This window comes from Lepisma saccharinum, chromosome 1, assembly GCF_977018435.1.
Source record: "Lepisma saccharinum chromosome 1, izLepSacc3.1, whole genome shotgun sequence".
In the NCBI taxonomy this organism is placed as follows: Eukaryota; Metazoa; Arthropoda; class Insecta; order Zygentoma; family Lepismatidae; genus Lepisma; species Lepisma saccharinum.
Window position 1 is genome coordinate 197,194,485 of NC_139229.1, and position 15,976 is coordinate 197,210,460.

At 35.8% G+C, this 15,976-nt stretch overlaps 1 long non-coding RNA gene across 1 annotated transcript in view; it reads right to left on the bottom strand.

The window, feature by feature from the left end:
* Window positions 1-1,542: 1,542 nt before the first annotated feature.
* LOC145991082 (uncharacterized) overlaps window positions 1,543-15,976 on the bottom strand; it is a 42,923-nt gene continuing 28,489 nt past the window's right edge. Inside the window, exons 4-6 of the long non-coding RNA XR_014442005.1 lie at window positions 13,651-13,780; window positions 2,434-2,498; window positions 1,543-1,621 (exon numbers count right to left, since the gene is read on the bottom strand). This is a non-coding gene — a long non-coding RNA (uncharacterized LOC145991082). The remainder of the gene's footprint in view (window positions 1,622-2,433; window positions 2,499-13,650; window positions 13,781-15,976) is intronic.

A 15,976-nucleotide genomic window follows, 5' to 3' on the forward strand; every position in this document is an offset into this window, starting at 1 on the left:
CAACGCTGATGAAACCGGCCTCTTTTACAAGATGCTTCCTTCAAAAACATTAGCTGCCAAGAACGAGAAGGAAGCTCGTGGGTACAAACAACAGAAACAGCGTGTAACCATAATGGCGTGTTGAAACGCAAATGGGAGTCATAAACTACCGCTCATAGTGATTGGGAAATCCCAAAATCCATGTTGTTTTCAACACAGCGACAGAAATACACTACCAGTGCAATATTGTGCCCAGAAGAAAGCGTGGATGGACAGAGAAATATTCTCTCGGTGGTTCCACCAAACATTTCTACTAGCTGTGAGAAAAGAACTGAATAAGAAAAAACTTCCACTGAAAGCCATCCTTATAATTGACAATGCTCCCAGTCATCCTTCTGATGTGACTCTAAAGTCCGATGGTATAGAAGCACTCTTTCTTCCACCAAATGTGACAGCCCTGATACAGTCCATGGACCAAGGGATTTTGGAATCAATTAAACGTCATTATCGACATGCACTTCTTGTTTCCTTGCTGAACGAATGTGAAAACGACTCTACCAAAGTTACGTTGAAGGTGTGGAAAGCAATCAACTTACGTGACGTTGTTTTCCAAACAAAAGAAGCATGGGATAAAGTGGAGAACGCAACCATAATGAAGAGCTGGAGAAAAGTGTGGCCATGCATTGATGCAGAGTTGGAGCCAGTACTGAGCGACAGCGACGAGCCAGTCAATTCGGAATCATCAATTGCTGACAATATGTACATTGATATGTTACACAAGCTTCCGGTAGGAGGAGAAATTGATGAAGAGGATGTTGCTAAGTGGCTGAATGAGAAAAACTGTGAGATAGACCAAACTTTAACAGATGAAGAAATAATCAAAAGCGTGCAGGAAAGTACTAATGATGAAAGTGATGAAGAAGAGGACACAGGAGGGGAGAGCATGAAGATTTATCACACTGCTTGTGCGGAAGCTGCAGACATCTTCCTGGAGTACATTATGCAACAACCAGATACATGCAGTACCGATGTAATGTTTGTAAAGCGTTTGCGTGATAAAGCATGCCGCCGTCGCGTATCATCATTGCGACAACTAAAAATTCGTGACATGTTTCATAGTGAGTGATACTACTGTATATGTACACACTGAACGACTAAATTTTCTATGTAAATGAGTGTACAGTGTCTTTGGATTTAATAAAGTACAACCTGTATAGTACCTATCTGTTTAAATTACATAGTAGTACGTAATTTCCGACCCTCTCAATAATCCGGCACTTCCGCGAATCCGGCATCCATATGTGCAAGGAATGGCCAGATTAGCGAGAGTCTAGAGTAATTAATTGAGTGGAACCAACTCAACGGCGCTAAGAGCAATTGAAAGAAAAGGGAACTTGATTCTTCCATATTTTAATTACGAATAAAGTTATTCTTTTGCAGCTTTGCATTCTCAGAAATGTTACTTTGTAGTAAATTATTGATTAACTGAAGACGTTCTTTGCATTCTTATTAATGACCTACATTTTATTCATTATTATTATAATTGATGTCATTTGTTAGTAATTTACACCAGCAAAATATTTCCACTCCTATATCAATGAAGAACAAATTTTACTCACATTTAAAGATCATTTTTGCATAGCTGAAATTTTACAACAAAATAAAATAAATTATTTTTGGTTTACATATATCAACTGTGTAATGATAAATTCACATTGAAGCATAAAATAAGAATACATACTGTTGACTTGTGTGACCATTTTATTATATTATTTATATTTTTTAAATAAATTGTGATTGTATTCATGGATTCGAATTGTCAAGAAATATCTTTACCTAAGGAATCTCCGAAATTTTGAAATAATAGTACAGAATTACAAAAATAGACGTCAATCATTTCCGAAGTTTTTTTTTGTTTTACGACTATGTTACTCCATAACCCCAAATTCCAGTAACCTACCATTTTTGATCACATTGTAATTTCATTAAAAAGGTATAAAAGCGACATGAAATAAACAAAATATGTAAATTAAGCAGAAAATGATGCTCAGACGTTTTGATGTTTGTGAAATATCTACGATATGGTTTTTGTGAATAGTTTCAGAGTTTAGAGAAAATCTGTATATTTTGTTGAAATGTTCATTGTGAGATTGTACATCCTTTTGTTCCAACTTAATTCATGTCTACATTTTCCTCAAACATTATGGCGTTCTCTCCTTTGGGTGGTGGAGGTGTGGTAGCAAACTTGTTAAGTGCAAAAGATGCGATTATGTGTAGTTTTAGGTTAGGTTGAGAAAGACATCCTGGCAATTCCTGTAGATCCTAGGAGGGGTGTTCAATATATTTCTATCGGTTATGTAAGATACGGGATTAGCCCATCTGTGCATAAAGTGGGTTTAAAACAAGAAACGCTGAAATGAGCTCGTTTCCCATAAGATGTGCACAAAATCTTACCTCTTCCAAATGGAACCTCTCACAGTCATAATATGCATTGGCATTTTCACAGCAGTCCCAATTAACTGAAAAATAAAGGATAATAAATTATAATGAATGTTTATATTAACAATAGGCTAGCAAGGAAGATACAGCAAACTTATCCTCGATCTTAGTCGTAGTGGAGGCCATGTGATTAGCACCACGCTCCTGCTACCAGAGCCGACCCCAATATCCACTGGAAAGCAGAGTCTGTGCTAACCCTAGAGCTGCCTGTTGTAAGCCCATAGTGTACAATCGCTCATTGGTCACGTATTGAAGACGCAATATACATGTGACTAAAATAGGGCCTGCCATTGGCTAGGCTTCTGCGCTGGGTGAGCGAGGAGTTTGGCGTGGCAGAACCTTGATCTGGGATTGAGTCTGTGGTTACAGATGTGATTGTGTAAGTGATTTGTTGCAAAGATAATTTTGTGTTCTAAGTTAGAACTTGAGACTTTATAGTTTACTGTTTGAATATTAGTGTCGTTCTAAATATATGTGCGACAATGTGAACATTAATTCATGAAGAAATCTAAAGGCCGTAAAGCCAAATTTGCTGGTACAAAACCAGCTGAATCCAACATGGACACGGACATTAGTGCCATGGAACTTTCCAGCAACGTGGAAATCATAACTTCTGTAGAAGAAGTTAAGAAGTTGAATTCTCAGTGTAATAATATAGATTACACCCAACAAATTAGTATATCAAGTTCCAAAAAAGTTTATGAGCAACAGGTATTGAAGTACAGAAGTAATCATTTAGGTCCGTATGAAATATTTGTGAAATCTAAACATCAGGATGCCTCAGGTGGAAATGGCAAATGAAACATTGGTCAACTTCATATTTTAAAATTAGGTCAAATAGTCAGCAAAGAAAATATTAGAGGTTTGAAAGAGATAGATAGCCTTGGGAAAAATTTAGCTAGACTTACATTTACGACATCTAATTATGCAAATGATTTCCTTTCGAATCCATTACTGTTACAGAATAATTGGGAAGGTTTTGTTCCATCACACCGAGTACGAAGAATGGGAATTATGAAAGATGTACATCAGTCAATAAGTGAAGATGAAATTTTGCAAAATATAAATTCATCAACAGCCAAAGTAATAAAGGTAAAACGCATTGTGAAGTATAAGTACGAGGAGGGTACTCGCGTTGCTGTTCCAACTCGAACGGTAATTGTAACATTCGAATCGCAATCCTTACCACAATATGTCACACTGTTTAACAAAAAGGTTGATATTGATAGGTACATTCCCTTGATTAAACAGTGCACTAATTGTTTTTATTATGGGCACTTCAGGGCTAATTGCAAAAGTAAATTAAAATGCAAACGCTGTGGTGAGAATCACGAATCGTCCTCTTGCACAAATAAGATCAAGTGTTTCCATTGTAATCAGGAGCACACTGCAATTGACAAAAACTGTCCTGAAAAACAACGCCAAAAGGAAATAATCAAAATTATGACAGTTCAGAATGTTACGTTTAACGAAGCTATGAAGAAAGTCCCAAAAATTAATTATATGTATGGATATGAACAGATATCTACTGGACATGTTCAGGAAATAGAAAAGACAGTAATGCCATTTACATATGCTTCGATATCTAACAATTCGAGTAGCACCTCATATCATAATAATATAATACAAGATCAATACAGTGTATCTAATAAAAGGCCATTGTACAGTTCAAAGAAAACTGGAAAATATTTGGAAGAGACTGAGTCTTTTCAAGGAAAACGCCAGAAATCTTCTCAAACATTGAAACCATTTGGACAAACTGAATATAAAAAGAGAATGACAAGCCCTGATTATTCTTTGTCAGGATCTCGAAAAGACAATGCTCCGGATTTGTCGACAACATGCCAACAAAATAATTTATTTGTTCTTGCAGAAGCGGCTCAAGCTATCCAGCCAAATCGGGCACAAGAACAAAATTCTACAAAATTCCTAAATAATTTTTCATTATTTATAGAACAATTATGTAGCCTAGCAGGGACTTCGACATTGAACGTTAACCAGGACTGGACTTGCATTGCTACAAGTATTTTGCAATACTTATTTCAACAAGCAGCATGCCAGACAAAGTCTTGAAAATATTACAATGGAATATACGAAGTTTAATTCCTAATAGACATAATTTACAACATATTTTATCTTATTTTTCTGCAGATGTCCTTCTTATACAAGAAACGTGGTTGAAAACTGACTCAACATTGAAGTTTAAAGGTTACAATTGGATAAGAGATGATCGTTTAGATGGATACGGTGGTTCAGCTATAGGTGTTAAAAGAAATATACAGTATGACATTATTTTGTTTCAAAATATAAACAGTCAAATTCAGATTACAGGTGTTCGGATTGCTGATACGTCTTATGTATCAATTTACTACCCTCCCACAGTGCACCTCCCTGTTACAGTGTGGCAGAATATCGTTGGGCAGCTTCCACCAAACACTTCATTTGTGCTGGCAGGGGACATTAATGCACACCACCCTATGTGGGGCTGTTCTCTAACTGATCGATCAGGTAAAGATTTGTATAATTACTTGCAAGATTCCTCAGCTGTATTACTCAACGACGGAACACCTACAATAATCTCAAGACCTAATGAACAGCCGAGTGCTCCAGACATAACTATTACCTCAAATGATATAGCTTCAAAAATCCATTGGAGTGTATTAGAGAAGTGTTACAATAGTAATCACATGCCAATTATGATAACCTTTCAACATAATAAAAATATAACGTGGTTTACTATGCGCTCTGAACAAAACAATAGTCAATATATATCAAGAAGGGTTGAATGGCAGAAATTCTCCGGAAATGTAAACAATGCAATAAAGAATGAATTGTTGAAACAAGAAGTATCGTATGACACATTGGTGTCTCTCATTCGACAAGAACAAATAAATGCAACAGTATCTAATTTTGGATCTAGAAAAAAAGTGACTCCATGGTGGACAACGGATTGCCAGAAATGGGTAAACGAACGACAAAAAGCATACATAAATTATAAGGAGAATCCTACCATCAATCATTTTATTAGATATAAAGAAATTGCAGCAAAAACTCAGAGGTTCCTAAAGAAATCAAAATCATACTTTTGGAAGTCATTTTGCTCTACATTAACTAAAGATTCTTCTATTTCAGTGACTTGGAAAATAATAAGAAGTATGTCCAATAATAATACTTGTCATTATTTTGGAGGAGATATCAATTCAGCCTGGATAAAAGAATTTCACCTCAAGTTGACACCAGATACGGTTGAAACTAATCTTTGTCAATTGTTAAACTCTATGAAATATCCAGAAACATCCACGTTAGAATCACTATTCACTATGGATGAATTAGAATATGTTGTTCATAAACGAAAGAAAACGTCTCCGGGTTTAGATGGTATTACATACGAATGTATTCAACACTGGCCTTTGAATGGATATGAAATTTTACTAAATACATACAATTCAATATGGAATAGTGGAGAAATTCCATCACAGTGGAAAGAAGTGGTGATAATACCCATATTAAAACCAGGTAAACAATCAGGAATACATACGAACTATAGACCTATTGCAATGTCATCATGCCTTGCTAAATTATATGAACATTTAATACTCAACAGACTCACATGGTGGGTCGAATATAATCAGAAATTACCGAAACATCAGATGGGATTTAGGAAAGGAACTGGAACAGTAGATGTATTAGCGACACTAATTTTAGATATATGGCTATCTTTCATACGGCGAGAATTTTGTATCGTAGTTTTTCTCGATCTAAGTAGCGGCTATGATTCTGTCCTTCCAAATATACTGTTACAAAAATTGGAGAAAATGAACGTTCCACGTAATTTTATAAAAAGTATTATTGGATTATTATTGGCACGTAAGTTGTACATTCGATATGGAGGACAGTTATCCACCGCACGTTATACACATAAAGGTCTACCACAAGGCGCAGTGCTGAGTCCTATGCTATTTAATATGTACACGGCAGATTTAGGCTCAAAAATTCTTCAACACACTCGTCTATTACAATATGCAGATGATATTGTTATATACACTAGTAGTAAAAATATTCAAGAAGGGGCTCAAAAAATTCAAAAATCTCTGGATGAATTATCATCATGGTGTGATATCAATGGAATTGAAGTAAATCCAGATAAGTCTTCGGTGGTAGTTTTTAATAAGAAGAGATCTCATTCATGCATATCAATAAATATAAACGGAAAAACTATTAGTCAACAAAGAAGTCATAAATTTTTGGGACTTATATTAGATGAAAAACTTAAATGAAAGTCACAAGTAGAACTGGCACAATGTAAGGGATCTCAAGTGTTTAACATAATAAAAATGTTGACAGTTAAGAAAAAGTGGGGTGCTGATCCTAAATTATTACATCAGATCCATAAACAGATGCTAAACTCAAGACTAGAGTGTGGTTCCTTTATGTACAATGATAATTTAAGTTGGGCTTTTAACACGCTATCTTCTATCCAATATAGCAGTTTATCCACAATTTATGGCCTTTGGAAAGGAACTCCAAAACAAGCAACTTTCGTAGAAGTGGGAGATCCACCATACAAACTTAGAGTTAAATATCTTGCGAGCAAATTTTACTTAAGAAAATTGCCAACACGACATCTCCGATCATACCAAAACTTCAATTGTTAGACTCTTTGATGCTCAACAGACGTACAGCGAAATATAAATCCAGATTACCTATACTATATTATGCTTATAAGGACATTAATAAATTTCAAGCTAATATTATTCGTTTACCTAATGCACCATGCTTCATGACAGACTACTTTAATATGATATCTCCCATGAGAATTCATTTTCCTGCCTACCCAAGTAGAGTTTTCAGGAAGACAATCCCTACAATTTCAAATAATATATATCAAGACTACATACATTCAAAATTACAATGTGAATATCACATATATACAGATGCTTCAAAATCAACGTCTGGAAAAACAGGAGCAGCATTTTACTGTGATAATTCTGCAGAATTCAAAATTTTTCCTTTGCCATCGTATCTGTCAATATACACTGCAGAAGCTTTTGCAATACGACAGGCATTGCTTTATGTACAAAAGAAGAAGTTAAATTCAGTTCTAATTGCAACCGATTCAGCCTCTGTGCTAAATTCTTTACAGTTTGCATCATGGTCATGTCATACGGAATGGTACATTGTTAACATAAGAATACTCACACTGAAATTAACGAGATTGGGATATGATATCAACTTTATTTGGACACCTGGACATTCTTTAATAGAAGGGAATAATATAGCAGATACTTTGGCAAAATATGCAGCGAATCAAACAATCCAACGACCGCTTTCAATAAAGATTCCGTCCGTAGTTTTGGAATCACACACTAGAAAAATACTATTTACTGACTGGCAAAACTTGTGGACAAATACTGGCACTCAATGCGGTAAGGCCTACTATTCTATACAAGAAAGAATTCCAAAGGAATGTTGGTTTAAACAGATTCAACTCTCCCGGAGTTCCCTCACAACTATAATGCGCTGCAGGTTAAATCACACTATCGCCGCAGATCACCTGTACAAGAAGAATTTAGTGACTTCACCAGTTTGTTTGTGCAATGAATATACTGCAACTCCAAACCACATTATATTTCAATGCAAACTTTATGAAACTTACAGAGAACCATTTTTACAGGAATTGTACAGGAGTGGACATCAAGCGCCACTGACACTGCCTTGTTTACTGACTTCACCTTCATCCTCGGTAATCTATATTCTTACAAAATATCTTAATAAGTCTAATATAATTCTGTAAAAGTGTAATGAAATTTGGAAACTATTTATTATGAAAGGAATAATTGTGAGTAAATATTATGTGCATACATGTATATAATACCAATTGATAAATTGTTAACTGGTGCATGGATTTTGTCCACAACCAATAAATATTTTATAAAAAAAAAACTAAAAAAAAACTTGATCTGTGGAATCTTGCAGACTGGGGGCAGTGTTACCACATAAAGGGAAATTTCCCTTTTGAAGGGAAATTCGGACCGAAATTTTAGCCAAACAGGAAAAGGGAATTTCGATTAAATATATCACAATTTCAGGGAAATTTTAAGACTTCTGGCTCTACATTATTACAGTTTATGTTAAGTTCCAGTTTCACATTCACATTCTTATTTTTTTCTGTTCCTTCTCATTTCTGCTCTCTTGAATATAAGTCTCTATCTATTCATATTTCTTTTAAGTTTATTGTGCGTCGCTTTTCTGTATCTTCGGATAATTGTAACGATGATAATTAACGATTTAATGCATTCATGACCATGATTCAAACCTGGAAAGCGATGAAGCTGACATATATGTGAAAAATTTGTGTAACATTTTTTATTCATACGAATATGGACCAACGGAAATTTTACTACTACTACTGCTGCTGCTGCTACTACCTCTGCAAATAATAATAATAATTATTATTATTATTATTATTATTATTATATTTGTTTAGGTGAAGGGAAAAATAGTCCAAAATGGGAAATTTTGCACCTTGGAAAGGGAAATTATGTCCTCAGATTGTGGCAACATTGACTGGGGGAGACGTAGGACTTAACTGGGCACATGCTGAGTATACTGTATAGGCTATCCGTGTATCACCCTTTTTGGGCCTGCATGGTCTGATGTAATTTGCCTAACGTTTATATAGTTATGTCTACCTTTTGAAAATGCTAAAGAAGATATTTAATTTTTAAGGGTAGATTGCTGCGGGTCATGTAGGCTGAGGAAGTTTTGGGCGGGGTTGCTGTGGTCTCATATAGCCGTTACGTACTGACTTTTGACGATTTAATTGGACGAGCTGTTACAATTTAATGGGGAGATTATACATGGTTATTGTTGTTGAATAAACTGATACATATATGAATGTGGAAAGTATAATCTGATTTGCTAATAAATATTATGATTGAATGAATATTAAGCTTTACATTAAATAGTTTAATTACCTACTGAATGATACTTAACTTCCACTGCGCCAATAATATAATACACGTCTCACTTCTTTATTATTTATAAAGGGGAAATAAGAGACGTACAGGATTATACTGTGTACAGTTAGAAATACCTTCGTGGCAAACAGTCTTAAATTATTGGGCGCGTTGGTTCGTATTTCATCTTCGTCGCCATTTTTGTTACGTCTTTATTTTCGTGACAAACAGAAATATACATATGAAGAGTAGAACTATACATATTCAGCCAGTGGCGTCGATTGGGTTCACTTTACTTTCCCTTGGGAGATAAGGTTTAATATAGTGCGGGGGCAAGAGAGACAAAAATTGGAGGAGGAACTGCCCCCTAACTTACATAATCAAAGTCGAATTACATTTTAGACACATAAAACGAACACAAGCAAGGTCCATAAAACATTAAAATGCTGACCAAGGCAAACTTTTATAGTATAAAAAATATATACATCAAAACGTATATTCACAATAAATAAATGAACCCTGTTAGAGGGTGGAAACGTTACTTTTTTATGTATATATATTTTATACTAAAAATGTTTGCCTTGGTCAGCATTTTAATGGTTTATTAACATGGAAACAAGGCTTATCAGTGTAAACAAGGTACAACATAGTTGCTAAGCTTGGTCATAGCTACCAGTTTACCGTGCTTAATAATAGTAACAAATTTGAAACTTGTGATGTTATCATATGTAACAGTCAGGCACGCTATGGACTATATTGTTGCGCCCCATTAATTACTTCCATGATTTATTTAGAACTGTCACATTTGTTTGCATTAACTGAGGTTGACACTGGACCTTTTGGGTACAATCCCTCAATGATATCATCTGTATCGAAAAAGTTTCTTCGATACACGCTAATGTTCCGAAACCTTATGGGAAAGCAGAAATGATTAGAACTATACTTTGAAGACAATACTTGAAATGCATGGTCGCAGTTTTAGAATGCTCATTTTACAAAATAATCTAACTGTACATTGAACTGTTGTTCCCGCTCAATAATTAATCAGTTATCAATTGCAAGAAGGTCCTGCACTTGTAGACAACCATTATTTATATCCTTCTCTTTTCTGAATTTCAGCTACGATTCTCTTCAATTGTAAAATAAGCTGCTCACTGTAACCACTTAGTGCTTATCTGTTCAGTCCGAAGCTTCGATATTGTAAGATAACAGCTTAATTCATTAAGTGTAAATGTAACGATAGACTTCGAAGTGAATTTCCGTTTACTAAAAGGTGTAAAGAAAGTTATGATTCCGTGGTGTGATCGAAGTGCAGTGTGGTGTTTTCTGAAGACTGTGATGGGAGATCTGACATCACACACTATTACATTACATTTTTTAAAAAATCATAAGGCATGAGATGCATATATACAAAAAGTTTTCGACCCAATTATTATGTTTAAATAAAATGGAAATAACTTCGAATGAAGCTGAAACATCATTGAGTATCATTTGTAATTTTTCAGACATTAGTACCGACGATGAACAAGTCTCAGAACAGTATAAAATCGAGAAAGTTTTTGCATAAGAATGGCCTAACTGGCAAGCGGAACACAGTGATTCCGGTTCCTTACTGGAATAGAAGTAGATACAGGATTTTGGGAATTTAGCACGGAGATAGTAATAGAGGTTTCCGACTTCTGTAGTAGAATTCCACCTCGCTCTTCCCGGCACCAATGCATCAATGGAACGCGTGTTTCCGCCCACAAACTCACTCTGCACAGACGAGGGAAATACATTTGAAATAGATACACTGTGATTCTTATGACTCAACGTTCTGAATTGTCGCGTGTACAGTTTCATGAAATGATTTCCATAAACAGAAATTTGTTTGAAGAATCCACTTCAATGCCAATTAGCTATAGTTATGTAAAAAACAAGATGACATAGCTGAAGAAGTTCAACGTCTACTTTACGTTATTATTAATTGCTTATTTATGATTTACATTATTATGCATGAATCTAATTTGTAAAGTATTACAAAACAGTTTTCTGACAGTTATTTTGGAGTCTTTGATTTTTGTGACTTTTGTTGCAAAAACAATTTTTCTAAAATTAGGATACCTTAAAAACCGTCTCTGAAATTCCATATTTGGATCCCTACGGCAGCTTCATTGATTAGCTCATAATAATTATGGTGTACATACATAACTACTACTTTGTCGCATCCAGTCCCTCATTGCCACTCCAACATGAGGATATTCATTTATTAAATATTGTAAAACTTGTATTAACGAACTTACATAATTGTAAATGTATAAAAGTATTCTTGCTTATTGATTCATGAATACGATTAACGTAAATCATCATAGTCTCTTGCTTTTTCACTTGTCACAGTGGTTCGGATCCCACTTTAAACTGTAGGTACAGTCCCGATTAGCCTTAGTGTGCATAAAGTAGACCTAAAACAAATCAATCAATCAATCAATCTCTTGTTTTTTCAAGTTTAAAAACACTGTTATGTTCTTTCACCTTACAAAATATGAATACGTCGATTTTAGTGAGCCCATATTTATTATTCCTAGCCGTTAAAATAAGGAAGAAAATAGTTTCCTTTACGAAGCGCAACAACCCGAACTAAAGTGAGACATGTGCACTGCATTGGGGTTGCACGGAAGCTAGAATTTTACTTTGGCGCTTATCGAAGTATTTATTTAAAATTTACTTTAGAAACATGTTACTGTACTGTAGTTTATTGAACTATATGAAGAACATGGACCGAAAGTAGAAAGGTTGAAGAACTGGAGCGTTTTCAATCTCCATAAAAATGCATGCAACTCGAAACAAGTTTATTAATGATTGACTGAAAAATCGACTTAAAACTGCGATATGAAGAGAAATACATGCAGTGGCGCAACCACAGGGGCAGGGGGCATTTCTGCCCCCAACCTTGGACGGAAGTCAATTCTGGGGGGCAAGAGGGTGGGGTAAACATTGAACTAACGAAAAGCAAGACTAGCAGAATGCAAGAGTAGCAGACCAGAATGATACTCAAGATAAAATTAGTTTCCACGTATTTCTTACATTTTTTCCAGACGTCCAAGGACACCTGCACGAGAGTATAGAGCGACAAACGCACCTTCCCCCACCCTTTGATTTCAAATTTCTACAAATGAAAACACGTCTCCTAAAATTTTCTAACCGGCCTTGCTCGCAATATCTGCTTTTCGTACGGTCTCAGAGCCGTAGTTAGGGGGCGGCGAGCGTCGGCCCTGGGTGCCGAACGATCTAAATGAAAAAAAATGTAAAGGAGAATGCCACAGCGCCCTATTAATTCAAGATTATTTGCACCCTATTAGTTCAAGGTTGTTTTCAATTTCCAAAAAATTTCTTCCTCGCTTCGCTCGCAGTGTGTCTCATTTCTGTAATGCATTGTAAATTACCAGAGAGAGAAGTAACTAAGACAACTGTACTTTAGACTGTTGCTGCTGAACAGTTTTGTCTTAAATTCATGAACAATTGTTTTGAGGAAAAGGAGCGCGAACATTTTCAGAGACACTTTATGCCATTTTTGCTGTTGATTTGTTATGTGGTGGATGAATTGATTATGTAATCAATTTCAATAATATGTTATATAGCTATATCTATTAAAAAAAATTGAATACGTTCACAATTTTGTGTTAACATGTTGCATATGTATTTTCTTATTTTACATCGCGTACATGTGTACATATGTTGTACATGAAAGTATATATATGTACGTACAATAATTATTGTATTAGTCATGTATTTTCTGTCTTTTAAAATCGCAATTTGTGTGCTTGTTTTCCATTATTAAGCAATGTGAATTTGAACGTGTTGAAAAACTAATTAAATCGTTTGTTTCCCACACAAATGTTTTAGCATAAACTTCTATCCTCTTTTTGTGTGATTTACGAGTATAATAACGTCTTTGATAACACTACTTACTACTACTACTACTACTACTAATAATAATAATAATAATAATAATAATAATAATAATAATGATTTATTATTATTATTATTGACACGTTTATCCTAGTACTTGCCCCTCAGACAAAAATTCGTGGTTGCGCCTCTCAATACATGACCTAGGATTTAACTTTTTCGAATATTTGTACAAATTTGGAAAGAATTGAAATAAGTGTGCAAATTTTACCTTTTCATCCTAGTAACGTAAAATAATAATCTTCTGTACTAAAATACTCCTTACCTTGATTCCTATAAGTATAACATACTCAAGAAAGGAGATTCACCAGCTGAAGGGTTTCAGCGTTTCCAATGAATTTTTTCTGCATCTCCAAATATTTGTCTTTATCAACACAATAATCCGGGGGACCCAACTATGTAGAAAGAAACATATAATAAACCATATATTAACTTAGAAAATTTGACTGCTAGTAAATTGCTCTGTCATTAACATATTACAACAAAATTCATTAGTGATGTAAAAAATAATTAGAACTTTATTATTAATGAAAAATAGCTAGGTAATTATATAGCCCTAGATTATTAAGAAAATAAAGTCAACGGAAAAGTTTCCTCACATCCTCACCCTGACTACAAGACCGGACTCTTCTAATTGCTTAAATGCACAGCCATGAAATTAGACGGGTTACAGAAGTTCGCGCTGTTGCCATGTCAGAGCACAACCCCGTGTGTTTGGACGTTTAAGTGAATTAAATGTCACTTTGTAGAATTGAAGACTTGGTATTTGTATTCTGTTATACAGGGTAAGTCAAAATGATGGACCCGATTTCAGACATTTCTTCTGTGAAATATAATAAACAAATGTTATTGTGAGACATGTGCTAAGAAAGGTAAACTGTCAAAGTTTTTTTTCAAACAAATCACAAGTGTTCTATGCGAGCACCTCGCGTAACACGGCACACGTCAAGCCAATAGTCTATCTCGTGTCAAACCTTGTGTAACATATTACGGTCAATATCAGCAATGGCTGCTGTGATGCAGGCATGCAGGTCATCCACTGTTGTTGGAAGTGGTGGTACGTAAACATGATCCTTGACAAAAAACCCACATTGAAGAAATCACATGGGGTCAAGTCGGGGAAACGAGGTGGCCAATGAAGGAGAGGTCGATCCTCCGGAGATGCACGGCCTATCCAAGGTTGTTCCAATGCCCCATTGAGGTGGTCCCGAACGCTGCCATGGAAATGCGCAGGGGCACCATCCAATTGGAGAATGAAATCTGCGCTATCCTCTGCAAGATGTGGAAGGAGCAATAGTTGCAGCATATCAAGGAAAACAAGTCCTGTCACAGTACGTTCATGGAAGATAAAGGGCCCATAAATCTTTTCATGGGAAATGGCACAAAAGGCATTCACTTTGGGAGAATCGCGTTCGTGTTCCACAAATTCATGGGGGTTAGCAGTTCCCCAAATCCTTACGTTGTGTCTATTCACTTTCCCTGAAAGGTGAAAAGTTGCTTCATCACTGTAAATTAACCTCTCAGAGAACCCATCTGTTTCCATTAATGCGAGGAAATCAGCACAGAAGGACACGCGCAAAGCATAATCAGTGTCTTTTAAGGCTTGAACTAGTTGCAAGTAGGGTTTCATTTGTAAACATTTCCTCAGAACCCGCCAGACAGTTTTCTGTTGGAAGTTGAAGTTCTCTCGCTGCCCGGTAGGTGGACTTCTGTGGACTCCGCACGAAACATGTGCGCACTCGTTCCACTGTCTCTTCCCCAGTCGATTTTCATTTACAGATGCAGCCCGAATCTCTGAAATGTTCATACCACTTACGAATGGCCTTCCCCGTAGGTAGTTTCCTCCGATATTTGGTACGGAAATGCCGTTGCACACTAATCACAGACTTGTTCACATGATAATCAAACACACAGAAAGATCTCTGTTCTCCAGTCAACGCAATTTTCCTGCTCGCTGCTGGCTCCTAGCGGTAGAAAGTGGAAACACTGTGTGGAAACTAAACTTTGAAAGTTAACCTTTCGAAGCGCATGTCTCACAATAACATATGTTTATTAGATTTCACAGAATAAATTTCTGTAATCGGGTCCATCATTTTGACTTACCCTGTACAAACTGACAGTATTTGCTCGTAAGGTCGGAGATGACACAAAAGTCGGTCGGTCTGACGCTCAAACTAGGCAACGCACTCCGGTTGACGTTGCCACACAGTGCACGGGGAAGCAGCGGCTTTGTTCCGCAGTCGCTTTGCTTTTCCCACATGTGGCAGAAGGGTTCATTAATTCAATTCCCGACAAAGACGCATTGCACAGTGGTTAGGATTTCAGTTCGAACTGTACTTTCAATTCCGATTAGGCCTGTCTGAGCAAAAAGTAGACCAACAATAAGAAGAAGTAGAATTCACACATGTAGATAATTTTAGAGACCATGAATAGATTCTTAAACAGAAAACAAATAGAAAAGATTACACTTTTACTGTTTGCAAGTAATTAAAATGTACTATTATTTGGATTGTTGCAGTAATTTGTGCCTGCGTTGTTTGCAACGTACTCCAGTTGGACACCAGTCGTCAGAAAGTTACTCCGCTACTCCT